The 15023-nt window shown below is 54.0% G+C and overlaps 1 protein-coding gene across 8 annotated transcripts in view; it reads left to right on the plus strand.

Moving 5' to 3' along the window:
* Positions 1–15023, plus strand: part of CSNK1G2 (casein kinase 1 gamma 2) — a 38788-nt gene that overhangs the window by 6721 nt on the left and 17044 nt on the right. For 2 of the 8 annotated variants that reach the window (XM_071728215.1, XM_071728216.1), the window contains exons 2-3: positions 2458–2614; positions 13525–13606. The exons of 3 other annotated variants lie outside the window; for them this stretch is intronic. The gene's annotated coding sequence lies outside the window, so the exon portion shown is untranslated. The remainder of the gene's footprint in view (positions 1–2457; positions 2615–13524; positions 13607–15023) is intronic. 3 more of the 8 variants (XM_071728213.1, XM_071728214.1, XM_071728218.1) reach the window with 2 other exon arrangements.

Here is a 15023-nt window from a genome sequence, read left to right on the forward strand (position 1 = left end):
TGTGCAGATGCCCTGACTGCAGTCTGGGTGGCACCAGGAGCTCTGTTCTGATGCCCCTCTGAGGATATGTAAGCACAGACCTGGCCCTGAGGCTCCAAATAATCCCGTGCCCAGGGATGCCCTGCAGTGGGCTTGGCTGGGTGACAGCAGAGACCCCAGGGCTGGGGATGCAGGGGACAGGTCCCACTGCTGCTTCTGCTCCTGGCAGAGCCTGATCTCTGACTGCTCCCCCGAGGAGAGTGTAACGCTCAGTGCTTTGCTTCTATTTTTGTTCAGAGCCAGAAATCAAAGTCCAGAGCTGTGCTTCTCCAGCCAGAATCACTGAAAGGCACTTGCTGTTGTTTTATGGCCAATATTTAACTTGTCCCTGTGATGAGACCAGCCCGATAGACTCTAAATATTTGCCTGGAGGAAGAAGTTGGAGGGAAGAACATCCACTGCTGGGGTTGGGGGGAGGCAAGGGGGGGGTCAGGGGGCGAGTGGCAGTCCGTGTGACCCAGCCCGGGTTCTGGCCCGGCTCTGCCAGGTCCCGAGGTTGCTCTGGCTCGGCCGCAGCACAGGGAGGAAATGTTTGTGAGCTCCGGCGGCTCAGGGCGTGTCTGCTCCCAGCCCCGTCCTCGGCTCCTGCTGCCGGGGGGGATTTAAAGGCACCGGCTCTGGAGCTGCTTTCCAGTGGGGCTGCTGCGGGCAGAAACTTCTGATCAAAGCAGCTTCTCAGGAAAGAAATGCTCTGCTGCTTTTCCTTGCTCTGTGGTCTTGGGTGGTGAAAGTTCATCACATCCTCTGGAGTGGATCTTGCTGATTTCCCATCCCCTGGATGAGGTGCTTGGGCCATCTCCTGTCCTGTCCCAGGCAGCCCCTCTCTGGGGACAGGGTGGGTTGGTAAAGTCTGAGTCTGGATGTGAAGTCTGGGCATGGTAACCTCTGCCCCCCCTTCTCTTCTGTGCTCTCAGGCAGAGGCTTTTGGCCATTCTTGACTGTTTAAGCTGAGTTTTGCTCAGGTACAGAGAGAACATGTTTTCTCTTGAAGCCAAATCAAAGGCATGTGGCTGTTTGTGAGCCAGCCCAAGGGGAAGGCTTTGTCTGAGCTCCTGTGTGCAGAGTTCAGCCCAGCTCTGAAAGGTTGAGAACTTCCTCCTTCCAGTGGAGCAAAGGGCTTGCAGGCAGCCCTGGATCCCAACCTGAAGCTGTGCTGAGGGGAGCCAAGTCCAGCCCGGGCATGGCTCTGGATTTTACTGATGGGTTTGGTGCTGGGGAACCACTGAACTGTTTTGGTTGGAAAAGCCCTTTCAGATCATCAGGTCCAACCCTTCCCCCCTCCCTGCCCAGGCCACCCCCACCCCACGTCCCTCATCCCCACATCTCCAGGGCTCTGAAACCCCTCCAGGGATGATGGGGACTCCAGCCCTGCCCTGGGCAGCCTGGGCCAGGCCCTGACAACCCTTTCCAGGGAGAAATTGTTTCCCAGCTCCAACCTAAACCTCCCCTGGCACCACTTGAGTTGTGCCAAAAGTTCCTCTTGTCCCATCCCTTGTTCCTTGGGAGCAGAGCCCGACCCCCCCTGGCTCCAACCTCCTCTCAGGGGGTTGCAGAGAGCCAGAAGGTCTCCCCTCAGCCTCCTCTGCTCCAGGATCAGCACCCCCAGGGCCCTCAGCTGCTCCTCACAACTTCTCCAGACCCTTTCCTTCTGCTCCAGCCCCTTCCCCAGCTCCATTCCCTTCTCTGGACACTCTCCAAACCCCAAAGCTGTTGTCAGGGTTTGTCTGACCCCCCCAGCTCAGAGAGGCTCAGGAGGTGTGTAGCAAGGTGGCAAACTGCCTTCCCTCCCACTTTGCAGACCCTGGAGGTGTGTGGTGCCAGCTGTGGTGATGATGATGATGATGATGATGATGATGATGATGATGATGATGATGATGATGATGATGATGATGATGCAGTGGTGATGGCTGAGCTGAGTTGGTTCAACCCAAGGGCTCTGGCAGTGCCAGTGGTTGCATTCCCAGCTTGAAAGTCTGTGGAGGGGCTCCTGTCCTCAGGGATGGCTGCAGCCTCTCAGAGCACACACCCACCCAACAGCACTGTGCAGCTGTGGAAGTCTTGGCCCCTTTCCATAAGGAATATTGATGGGTTTTAGGCCCACAAACTGGCTGCATGATGAGTGAGGGAGCCAGGAGAGCTGTGTCCTTCCTGCAGGGACTGGAAGAGGTGATGGGAACTCAAAACATGAGTAATTAAGTGAAAAAAAAAAAAAAAAGAAAGGGTTTGGGTTTTGGATGGATGTACTGGAGAAGGGTGAACGTGTGTTGGCTGGTGTTTCTGGGACAAACTGGAGAAGTGAGAGCCCAGAAATGAGAGGAGGGACAGTTTGTTCATGTAAATAATGTTCCAGGTATTAATAGCAGCCAGATGAAAAGGGTCCTCCTGAGGGGGTGTATCCTTTGTTTTCCTTGTGTGCAGATGAGGCAAAGGAGGGACCAGCAACAAGGGCAGAGGAGATGTACCTGAGGCAGAGCAGTCTTTTGGATGAACCCCTTGGAAAGTTTCCTTTCCCTGCCCACAGCTCCTCTGGGGGCCCTTTTTCTGCTGTCGCTGCTGCTGTGCAGAACACACCCAGGTGAGGAGTGAGGGGGGGAGAAACAGCCCTTGGAACATGCACTGCTTGGTGTCTGAGTCCTTAATCCCCAAAGCTGTCCTGGTGCTTAGTGCAGCTCTGAGTCTGATCCTCCCTGAGAGGGACAGAGGAGTGAAAAGGCCCTGAACGATCTCTGGTGTGAGCAGGAATGGGGTGTAAGGCTCTGGCCCTTCTGTTTTAAAGCTTTTCCCCCTTTTCCAGCTGGCTTGGGGGGCTGGCCAGGTTGTAGTAATTTGTCCCAGTTCATCTCCAGTTGGTTGGGATCCACCCTTCCCTACCCTCCTTTTCCTCTGACCTGGTGGATGTGTTTCCTTCTGGGAGAGGCTGGAGGAGCTCTGTGCTGCTTCACTGCCCTGTCTGTAAAACGAGTGGGTTGCTGCTGTACCTTTGAGAGGCTGCAGGGAAAATGTGTGATGGGGTCAGGATGGGGTCAGGATGGAGGGGGTGGGACAGGGAACACTGCAGGGGTCACACCTGGAGATGCTGCTGGTGTGGGAGCTGGTGGACATTGGACCATGGAGCATCCCTCTGCCCCACTGACTGCAGAAAAGGTTATTTGCATGGTGCTGCTCTTTCCTGCCCACTGCTGGGTGCCAGTCCCTGCTGGGTGCCAGTCCCTGCTGGGTGCCAGTCCCTGCTGGGTGACAGTCCCTGCTGGGTGACAGTCCTGTTGGGTGACAGTCCCTGTTGGGGTGGAGGGCTGGGAGGGGCCAGGACAGCAGTGAGCCAACTCCTGTGGAAATGATTCTTGTCCCAAGGAGTCTGGCAGCTCTTTGGGGAGAGGTTTCCCCATGAACTCCTCCTGGAAGCTTTCCCTTCCCTTGCCCCTTCTTTCCCACCCGAATTCTTAAGGCAGAGGAAATGTGTGGGGCTTCAAGCAGCCTGGGGAAGAAAGTGGGGAGGGAAATGGTGTTTGCTTGTGTGGGGGACAGCTTGACTTGGCAGAGCTGCAGCTCTGCAACCCAGAAATGGAAACAGTCCTTGTCACCAGTGGGAATGACAGCCCCCTCCACCCACCCTGCTCCAGGGAGCTTTGGAGCAAAGTGCTTGGCCAGGGGCAGAGCAGAGATCGTGTTCCCCTCTTCCTTGTGAGCTGGGGGAGATGGGGAAGTTGCAATTAGCTGTGGTTTGGGGGTCGAATGGCACCAGGCACTCCTTTTTCTCTTCCAAAAGGCCACCCCAGATCTGCCAGTGCAGCTGCTTCCTAACCTGGTTCTGTCAAGAGGATATGGGTTAAGGGAAAAAAAAAAAAAAAAAAAAAAAAAAAAAAAAAAAAAAAGCTAAATCCTACTATTAAAAGTGCTTATGCCAACCCAGATCCTGCTGACAGAAAAGGGTTTGGTAGCAATACACATGACAGGAGGGCAAGCAGATCTCTGGGGACACTTGGGACCCTCTGAGCTGGAGTCCTGGGGGGTCTGTTCCCCCCTCTGCACTCTGGTGTGTGATCAGCTGGGTGCTGAACTTCCCCTGGATCCTGTGGGCTGAGGAACTGTCCCAGATCCTGGAGCTGGGAGATGGAATGGGCTGTGGGGTTTGTTCCTTGGCTCTCATCTCACTGCTTCCTCTCTGCCCTGCTCCTGCAGTGGGGCTGGGAAGGAGCCCTGCTCTGGGGGTGCTGCAGAGCTGGGTTCCAGCACTTCCCCAGGACTGTTGGTGGAGGTGACTGGGAACAGTGTCTGGGATAGGCTGCACTCCTGAGTTCTCAGCTCTCCTGGGGGTGCTGCCACCTCTCCCTGGCTCTGGGCTGCTTTCTGGGTGCTGCTCACCCCTGGAGCCTCCCCTTTCCCCCTGCTGCCAGGTGACACAGGTGACAGCCCTGCAGTGGCAGTGACAGTGCCAGGGAGGGAGCAGGGGATCAGTGCTCACCCGTGTCCCTCTGGGTCACCTGCCAGGGGCTTGGTCGCTTTTCAGAGAGGCTGTGCCTGCCCAGGGTGGCACTGAGGGAGGTGCTGGCTGAGCTCTGCCCGTGGCCATCTGCTCCACCCATCTCCTGGAAATGCAATCCAAGGAACAAATCTGAAACCAATCTGGGCATTGGCTCAGCCTGGGCACTGCCCTGGCCTGGAGAAGGGACCTGTGGTCAGGGCCACCTTCTGCACAGGTGACCTTAGAGGGCAGAGCAGCCTCCAGGCACCACGGCAGTGCAGAGCCCCCCTGGATCCTGCAGGATGGGTTTCCTCTTCTGCTGGGGGTGTTTGCAGCACTGGTGCTGTGCCCTGTGCTGGTTGTAGCCACTGACCCCAGAAGGTGCTGAGCAGGAGGGCTCAGGACCAGCTCTGGGTGGGGATGTTGTGGCCTCAGAGCTGCTGCAGTTTTCCCCTCCTCTGCTTTGCTGATGTGTCCCCTGCTGCTGCTGCTGCTGCTGCTGCTGCTGCCCACCTCTGTGCCTCCTCTGGGGTTGCTGCCAGAGTCCTCTCGCAGGGGGTTTGTCCCTAAGGCTTTGCCTTTGGCTGGGCAGCTGCTGGCAGGAGCAGGGCAGCTCAGCACTGCTGGGGCTGCAAAGCAAAGCTGGGAGCAGCTTTCCCCTGCTCTCTGTCTGGGGAACTGGTGGCAGCTCTGTCACCCCCATTCCTCTGCACCGAGGGCCATTATAAAGAAAAAGCTGAGCAGCACTTCATGTTTTTATGAAAAGTGTTTGTTTTAAGGCCATGGGAGCATCCAGGGACAGGGCTGAGGAAGCAGTGTGCTGGGAGAGATTTGTGTTCCATTGATTTCAGGCAGCAGAGCAGGAGGAGGTGTCCTGTGATGTGAGATGTGAAATGGAAGCGTTTGTTCCAAGCTGCTGGGTGAAAAATTGCTATCTAGTTGTGTCCAAGCCTTTTCTGTCACCATGGCCTGGGGACTGCCAGGGAGGCTGTGAGGAGGTGGAAGGGGAAGGTGCCTGCAGTGCTCTCCTGCCTTGGCCCAGCACAGGTACCATCAGCACCAGGCTGGGGAATTTGTGTCTCTGACAAAATGGAGCTTTGTGCCTTTCACAGGGAGGCTCTGCAGGGCCTTGGCTCCCACCTCTGCCTCTTGCTGCCAAACCAGCAGCATCACCTGAAGTTAAACCTCCTCCCAAACTTCTGGGGGAAGGTTGGGGAGGGCCCAGATGTGTTTGTGCAGCTCCTGCTCTGGCTCTGCAGGTGCTCTCAGCTTTCAGGAGCTGATCTCCCTTCAGCTGCATCCCCGTGGTGCTGCAGGCCCAGCAGCTGCTCAGATCCCATCTAAAAAGGTTGGGTGTCCAGGGACAGAGATCCAGCACAGGACAGCCCACCCTGAGGGTGCTTTGGGTGCTGTGCTCAGGCTGTAGCTTCCTTGGGCTTCTTTGTTTCCCAGGGCAAAAAACTAGGACTCAGTGGTTCGTGCTACAGACAGTCCTCTGGATACCTGCTGCAGGTAGGGGAGGGGTTGGGGAGGGGCTACCAGGCATGAAAGCAAAACTTTGGGGTTTGTAGTAGGTGAGTGTTAGGAGCTTGACCTTTCCCAGTGGGTCAGTTGGATCCAGCTGGGTTGTTCTTCTCCAGAGCTGCTTTGGGTCAATGTTGGCTGCACAGCTGAGCTCTGAGCTTTAGTGCTCTGGGCATGAGTTGGGTAAATAGCAGTATTGGGTCTTAAATAGCAATATTGGATCTTGATTATAGAAACAAAAGCCTTGCAGCCCCTCTCCCAGGGTAAGAGTGTTTGTGACAAGGAAATCAGTGCAAGATCTGGGCAGGATGGGACTGGAAGAAAAGAAGCAGATTCTGCTCTTCCATCAGCCTCAGTACACGTGGAGGGGAGAGCAGGAGGAGGGGAGGGCACAGGATGGGTGAGCAGGGATTTGCTGTGGATTTTTGGAAGGCAGTTGGTTCCTTTGCAACTCTACCTTGTAGCAGCAGTATGGATTTAATGAATATCCAGTGTCTGACTGGAGTTTGCTGCTCTGGGGATGGGCTGGCTGGTTTAAATAGAAATCCCACTGGCAGAGCCACAAAACCTGGGGTGTGGGGGAGCTTGGATGGCTGAGACCACTTGTTCAAGTGGCTGGGGATGAAGTGGCTGATTGAATGCAGCTCTCGTGGGGCTTGAAAAGCAGCAGCAGTGTCTTGGCTGGGGTGCCTGTGTCTGTCCTGTGGAAACTGCTGGAGCATATGGGCTGTGGGAAGGGATGGAGATCTGGGAGTTGGACTCTGACTGCTGTCTTTTTAAGGTCTTCCAGCCAGAGACAGAGCTTTGTCTGTAAGGATCTTCTTGTCTTCCAACACCAGCAGCTCTGCATTAGTAAAACCAAAACCACTTCAACATCCTAATTGGCTTTTCTTTTGGTGCTGACCTGTTAGGATGTGATGGATTCTCCAGCCCTGGGTGATATTCTTCACTCAGGCAGGAGGTGAGCCTGTGGAGCTCAGAACCAGCTCTGACCTACCCCTTACCTGTGGTGTCTGATGGTAACAGCAAAGCCAGTTCCAGGTTTCCAGACAGAAATTGCTCCACCCATGAGCAGAACACTGCAGAACACTGGTGTGAGCAGGCTGGAGCTCCAGCTGGGTCATTTCCTGAACTTGCCATCTTCCAGCTGCACACCAGAGCCTCTCCTGTCTCTGCTGTTGCAGAAGTGATACTGGAGTAGAGGGTTGGTAAATCCAGGTGTGAGGTTCCTCTGGTGGGGTCTGTGAAGTCAACGCAAAAGCTGCTTTCCTTCAAGACTCTGAGAAAGCTGCAGGGGTTTTCTGGTAGGTGATCTCTGTCCTTGGATCTCTGGTAGGTGTGGTGATCTCAGTCCTTGGAAGTTGAAATTTGTGGCCCAAAAAAGGTGGATAGACTCTGTTAGGCACTTGGTTTTTGGGTGGATTTGTCAGACTTGTGACGTGGTTGATCCTTTCCAGCCTGGTTTTCAGATCTGGTTTTATTTTAGCATGTGCATATTTACTATTATTATTTTTCCTTTGAGAAGTATTTTTAGCTTCTTTTGCTTGGTTCCTGTGCTGCTGCTGAAGTTTCTGCCGTGGTATTTCCAGCTCCTTGGTAAAGCAGAGTTAATATTTTCCATCCAGGTGGCACTGCTTTGGACAGGGATCCAACAAAAAGAGTGAAATCCTGCATTCAGCTGAGAGCACATTGCATCACAGCCCCCAGCAGTGGGGAGATGCTTCCTGGGGCTTTCTTGGTGGCTGCTTTCACTGGGACCTTTGGGAGCTGACTCTGCAAGTTGGTTTGGTGTTCAGAAACATCAGGGATCTGGGTTGTTCCAAATTTGGGCTGTCCAGAGCACATTGCTTTGCATTTCTGCTGAGGGGAGCAAACATCCATCAAAATGGTCTCACTCCTGGTGGTTAAAGGGACCTGTTCCCTCCCTGGGTATTTTTGGGGACAAAATAATCACTGCTGGGCTGCTGCCAGGAAGGGGACTGAGTGAAGCTGATGCTGGTGTGGAGTCTGTCCTCTCACCTTCCCTCCTCTGCTCTGAGCTGGGAGCACTCAGCACATCAGGGGGAAGTTTTCCTGTGTCCTCCAGCACGTGGCTTCTGTGCCTTTTCCAGGCTCCTCTCAAGAAGGAGGAAAGTGTTTCAAAATCCCACCTCCAGCACAGGGAATTCCCACCCTCAGTCCCTAGCAACTCTGCAGGGTGTTGCTTCTGAGCTCCATTGGGAACTGAAACCACTACTGGGGAGTTTCCTTTTTTTTTTTTACCATTTATTTAACTTTAATATGTTTAGGGAAGATATTTCAGGTTTGCTCCCCCTCCTCTTTTGGGGGGATGCAGATGCTGGGGTTGGGTCAGGAGGACACTGTGCATCCTCCAGGCTGGTGAACACAGGCAGCTCCTTGGGCAGGAGGAGTCTGGGGTGGTTGGGCTGGAGTTTGAAGAAATGTGGAGTTTAGCAGTGCTGGAGGTTGCAGAAGAGCTGAGATTTCTGCATTCAGAGGAGGCTGAGGGTTTGGGATCTGTCTCTCCTCTGAAATCTCCATGGAATCACGTGTGAGCCATTCCTGGGTTGGGGCTGGGAGAACTTGGTGTCCCCACGGGTTGGTGAGGCCACCCAGCTGGGAAGCAGGACTCCTGTCTGATCCAAGATGTTCTCTGCTGAAGTGTTGAAGCTCTGCTCTTCTCATCTGTATGAAGGGAACGATGTGACATGAAATTTTCTTAAAAAATAATATTGAAGGTTCATAGGAATCCGTTAAAAGGTTGTTTGTGTTTGGAAGGTGGGAGAAAAATAACTTTGAAGAGATTTGCAGCTTGATCTGGTGTAGGTTAAGAGCTGAGCAGGATGCAGTGTCCAGAAATCTCTTGGGGAAGGGAAAAGCCAATAATGAGAGAACACTTCTGATTCAGAGAAAAGGTTGATGGACACCATAGCTGGAAGAGGAAGCCAGAAAAATCCATCTTCCTCACAACCCAGTTCAACTCTGGGGAAAGATAAGTGTTCTATTATTAATTTTTTATTCTTATTTTTAACCCTAGTGTTTCTGTGTCTTGGTTTTTTATTTTGGATGTGACTGAGAGCCCTGGAGAGACACCAGGGTGAAACACCAAGGCCCTGGGGTGGCTGCTGCTCTGTGCTGGGCTCAGTGCAGCTTTTCCTGGTGAATGCTTTAATCCCCAGCAGAGCCTCTGTGGGGTTGTGTTTGTTCCCCGTGAGCTCCACAGCTGGTGATGGTGTGGGGGGTCATTTGCCCCACTGGTGTGGTTTGGTTGTTTGGGTTTTTAATAAATGCTGGTGCCAGGAACAGTGTCTGAGCCTTGAGGGAAGGGGAGAGTCAGGCTGTGGGGTGCAGTGATGGGACAGGGGGTAAAGGTGCTGCTCAGGGCCTGCTCCTGGGGGCTGGGCATGTTTTATATTTATATATATAAACACCTCTCACCATATTGATAAATTCTGTGGAACCACTCTGACAGCAGAGGTAAGAAGAGGAGTGCAGCCCTCGCTCCTCACCACCTCACCCTGTGCTCAGCAAAGAGGAGGGGAGGTTTGGAACAAGGATGCTCAGATCATGCTGGATTAAAAGCTTTGCTGCCACAGTTTAGGGCTTTTTATGTTGGTTTTTTTTTTTTTTTTCTCAAAGAAATTCTTGTATAAACATTACCCTTGGCTTTTTTATTTTACAGAAATTACTTGGTTGGGAGAGGAGGGGGGGGGAAGTCACATTTTGGACAAACTGCCCTTGCAGATTTCCTTATTGAGAACATTGTGGGGGCCAAAAGTGACACCAGGTTGTGGGGGGGGGGGGGGTCACAGCCACCACCCCCCTGAGGAGGGGAAGTTCTTCAGCCCCTGCTGGTGCAGTGGCCATGGGGACAGAGCTGGGGGCTGTGTCTGTCCTGGGATCCCTGCACAGGAGCCATGAGGGATGTGACAGTGGGAAGAGGGGGCTGGGGGGCTTCAGGGGAGGCTCTGCAGGACGAGTGGGCTGGGGGGCTTGATGTGAGGATGCAAAGAGGAGATGGGGAGGGTTGGATGTTCCCCCCCCTGTGGGCAGCAGGAGGTCAGGTAGAGGTGGGGTGGGTTCCACAGGGGTGGTGTTGGCTGGGGAGGGAGTTCTTCAGTCCTTGAGGGGGTTCTTGTCTTCTCCCTGAAGGATGGAGGCAAGGGGAAAGGTCACTGAGCTCTGAGCACTGTTCCAAAACTAAGAGGGAGCCAAGCATCTCCCCAGGGACCTCAGAGGGCCGAGGCAGATGCAGGGGGGTTGTTATCCCAATGGAGCAGCCGGGATCTGCAGGGCCGGGAAGCCACCAAGGAGGTGGTGGCAGAGCTGAGATCTCTCCAATCTCAGCCCTGAGCCAGAGGCTCCCCTGCAGCTCCCCAGGTTGTGCCCGGGGGCTCTGCAGCAGCAGTTCAGTAACAAAGTGTTTAACAGGAGCTTCCTGTTGTGCTGACACCAAGGGGAACGCGCAGAGGAAAGGGAGCAAACAGAGCAGCCAGAGCTGTGCTGGCTCCTGCCTTCCTGGGAAAAGCATTGGAGGTTGTGACCCCATCCCTGCTTCCCCCCACTCTGCAGAGCTCAGGAGGTGACAGTCTGGGGCTGCTTTGAGGCCTTCCTGCTTTTTGAGGGATTCCCCAGGATGGGTGAAGGCCCCTGCACCCCTGCCCTGCTGCTCCCACCCCTCTGCTCCCCACCCCATGTCCCTCATCCCCACATCTCCAGGGCTCTGAAATCCCTCCAGGGATGATGGGGACTCCAGCCCTGCCCTGGGCAGCCTGGGCCAGGCCCTGACAACCCTTTCCAGGGAGAAATTCTTCCCCAGCTCCAACCTAAACCTCCCCTGGCACCACTTGAGGTCAGTTCCACTTGCTGTTACTCCAGTACAGGTTGTCTGGTTTTACTGGTCCTGTTGGCTGGCCCACAAGAGATGCTAACGTTGGTTTGAACATGAAATTACCAGAACATGAGTAGTTATATTATTTGTATACCCTGGAAAATCCACTGGATTTCACTTTTGTGGTAGCTGTATGGATTTTTATCCTGGATGAGCTTTCCCTCAAAGCTTTCTTTCCTTTCATCTCTTGAAAGAGCAGAAGTGAGAAGCCTCAGCCCAGGAGAGCCTCATCTAGCTCAGCAGAGCAGGGGACACTGCAGACCTCCTGGGATAGGCTTCTGCTGCCCTGAGACACTCCAGAAGCTTTTTCCTTTCCTCTTGATCCAGAGCAAAGTTGGTGGGGAAGAAGGAAGGGACTTCATGGCCAGTTCCTGTCCTTTGGAGCAGCTGGAACTGCCTTTGTCCCCACGCTGTCCCTCCAGCTTGTGGTGGCCTCTGCTCCCCAGTGGGAATGGTGGCTTCCCAGAGGATGTAGGTGTATCCCAAACCTCCATCCCTGGATGAGCTTTTGCACCACCACATTTCACAGCATTCTGTTGGAATGAAGGGGGGTTTGTTCCTCATTCTCCAGCTGCCCCCCCCCCCCCCCCCCCCAGCTGAATTGTCACCTGGAAGGCCCCAGATCAGTGCCAGGCATGATGCCACCAGTTGTCCTGCTTCTCCTTGGTCTTTGTGGGCTTCATGTCTGGGGTGGGGGTGATGCAGGGAGCCCCCAGCAGTGGTGTCTGGATGCTGGGGTCCCCTTTCCACTCCCCAAGCTCTGGGAGGGGGGTGGGGGATGTCCTGGTTCTCCTGAGCTCCTGCAGGAGGTGGAACCTGCCCTGCATCCCTCCAACACCTCCTGTTCCACCCTTCCCTTCACGATCCCCATTCCAGAGCTCTCCTGGGTGAAGCCTGGGGAGGCTTTCCATGACCCCACTCCTTTGGGAAACCTCTGGCTTGTGTCACAGCTTTTCCCTGTTCCATTATTCCAGTTGGACTGGAACATGATCCCAGTACAAACCTCTGTAGCCATCACCTGGTCCCTGCTTCATGGCTGTTGGATCTTCCATTTTTTGAAGACTTTGGATCTCCTTGTAAGCTTTCACCTGCCTCTTAAACTTTTAAATTGTGGTGGTTGGGGTTTGTTTCAGCAGTGTGAGGCACTTTGGGGGTTGGATTTTTCTATGGGGAGCCAGCTGAGGGGTCACCCTTTGGGACAGCAGGGTATTGGGGATTATATTTAGCTTTTAATTGGCAGTGATGTGTACTTGGAGCTCTGCAGTGTCAAGGGCTTTTCTTTTTTTTGTGCTTTGAAGAAGCTTTGCTTTCCCTTTTCATCTGGATGCAGCTGTGTTTCTCTTTTGCTTCCAAAGGACGTGGGGAAACCAACTTCAAGGAACCATCCCAAAGGCTTCTGGTGATCAGGGCTCAATCTGGTCAGGCTTCAGTGACTGATGGAGCCATCACCCCACCCAGGGGTGCTACCACCCCCACCCAGGGGTGCCAGCTGGTCCACAGCACCTGCACCCTCTTCTGAGAAGTGCCAGGGTGCCCCTCCCTGACCTTCACCCATCACTTCCCTGCTCTGGTCACTATTTTTTCCTCTTCTTCCCCTCTTTTGTCTTGCCCTGGGTAACTGTAACCTTTTGCAGACAGGAACACGGGAGGGGGGGGTCTGGAACAATGTGCCCCAGATGGGATTGTACAAGGACTCTCATCCACCGCAGGGTTTTGCCATACAGGAAAGAAATTATTTTTAAAAATACAACTTTTTAGCATTCTTATACTTGCAGATAAGTGGCCAGGAACTTCCCAAGTCTTGGCATTTCAGTCCAAGTCCCAGGTCTCAGAGAAGCGAGCACTAGAATCACAGCTTTTTTTCCTTTTTTTTTTTAAATAAAAACAACAAACACTCCCCCACCCCAAATCCCATTTTCTCACCCTCATGACTGCAGGGAAAAGCTTGTAAAAATGACTGGAGCAGACCTGGTGTGCTCAAAACCAGATGGTCAAAAGAAAGAACCCAATATTTCAACAAAACCAACGTGAACCCCTTCTTTTGTTTCAGATAATGGCTTGAGTGTGTTTTAATCCCCTTTCTGGTACTTGCAGTCTTTTTGTGGTTCTGTTTTGGGGAGGTGCTGAATTTACTTGCACTTGTCTGCAGTTTGTTTCACTTTCAGGTTCCCTGGCTGGGAGCACTCATTGCAAACACTGCAGGGCAGAGCTTATTTGTTTTAAGACCACAGCTTGCTTTGGAATTTCTTCCACCAAACTTCAGGCCAAATTTTTTTCTTTTCTTTTTTTTTTTCTTCCTTATTGGTTCCCCTTCCCCCCAAAGAGACAAAGAAGTTTTCTTAGTCTCATCTTGCATCAAATTTGATGCCAGGCCAACAAATCCTGCCTAGAAGGTGCTTTTCTGAGGCTGCTTGCCTCTGTGTGACCTTTTGGGTGAGGATCTGTCACATTTATCAGGGGCATCGTCCCCGTGGTGCTGGAGCAGGTCTGGGGCCATGGTGCCCATCCAGAGGCTGCAGGGTTTTCCCAAACCCAGGTTTTGCAGGGCTGTTTGCTCCAGAGCAGCAGGAGTCCTGGAATTTCACCAAAGGTTTCTGTTTCTAATTAGGTTGTGCTCGATTTTAAAGGCCAGAGAGCTCTTTATGGCACAGAGTGGAAAACCTGAGCGGTCACTGACTCTGCACAGAGAGGTGGGTCCTGCATTTTACCGAGGTACAGAGAGCAGTTGCCTTGCCTTAGGGGCCTTCAGATCCCAAAACAGATTCCTCCCAGCCCTCTTGGGCTCATCCTGGGAGCAGCAGCCCCTGGAGCAGCAGCCCCTGCCCTCTCTCACAGGGATGGGGCTCAGCATCCTCCTGCAGCTCTGACCTCCTGGCTTTGGGAGAGGGGGAATTGCAGCCTGGCAGCCCCAGGGGGGGTTTGTGCTGTGGCCTCCATGGTCATGGGGCTGAAATCAGGATTTGGAGCCAGGTTATTCCCTGAGGAGCTGCTCCTGAGGCTGAAGGACTTGTGCTGTGCTGCTGCCTGTGTTTGGGCCAGGGGAAGGCATCTCAGTTTCCCAGTGCTTGCAGGAAACAGTATTTATTTTTTTGCTTTTCTGTTAGGGCTTAGTCTCACTCCAGTTTCTGAAATGCCCTTGCAAGGGCTTGACCCATAACTCTTTAAAAAAAAAAACAAAAAAAATAATCCCACGTGTGGGGCTGGAGCTGCCTCTGCTCTGGCAAAACTGGGCCTGGAACCCCCCAGGACTGAACTCGGCTTCAAAAGGAAAAGGGGATGTGAAGCAGCAGGATCCCACACACCTCATGGGCAGGAGCTGCAGCCGGGGAAGGGGGCTCCCAAAATGCTGCCAGGAGCTGTGAGGTCAAGGTTGGGAAATGTCTCTCTCCCCCAGGGAAGTGGGAAGGGGAGGGAAGGGAGGGGGGGAGGCAGCACCGTGCGCCAAACCCGGGGCGGAAATTATCGGGGGAGCAAAGAATGAGCAGGATATCACGTGTGGGCTCTGTGTGCTTGGGGCTGGGGGAGAACAAAGCTGAGGGAAGCCCTGCTCTGGTGCTGCTCCCACCCTGCTTCCTGCTGGCACGGGAGGAGTGGGGCAGGAGCCTGCAGGGAAGCTGGAAGGCTCGGCGTGCCTCAGTTTCCCTCCGCCAAGGTGTGCTGGGTGCAGGAGGATGGTTCTCGAGTGCTGGTCTGCTGGGAGGAGGGCTGGGCTGCTCTGTGCTGGAGCAGCTGTGGGCTGTGGATGCTCCAGAGGGGCTGGGCTGGAGGATGGAGGCTGTGGGGCAAGAATGGGGCTCCCACCCCACAGGAAAGCCTCGTTCCCCATCCCACAGATGTGTGCCCAGCACCCTGCACCTCCAGTGAGTGTCTGCAGCTCTGCTCCCTCCTGGGGTCAGCAGTGTTTTGGGTGCTCTGGTGGTGGCTCTGGTGTCAGACAAGGGCTGGGCGTGGGGCAGCTCCAGGGAGCACCTCCCCTGCCCAGGGACCCTGAGGTGGCTGCTCCTTCCCCCCTGACAGCCTTGGGTCTCTCCTTCCCTCGGTTGCTCTCAGACCCTCCTCCATTTCCCCCCGTCCACCCTTTAGCACAAGAAGCCTTTTTTTGTTATT

This window comes from Heliangelus exortis, chromosome 28 (genome assembly GCF_036169615.1).
Source record: "Heliangelus exortis chromosome 28, bHelExo1.hap1, whole genome shotgun sequence".
Lineage (NCBI taxonomy): Eukaryota > Metazoa > Chordata > Aves > Apodiformes > Trochilidae > Heliangelus > Heliangelus exortis.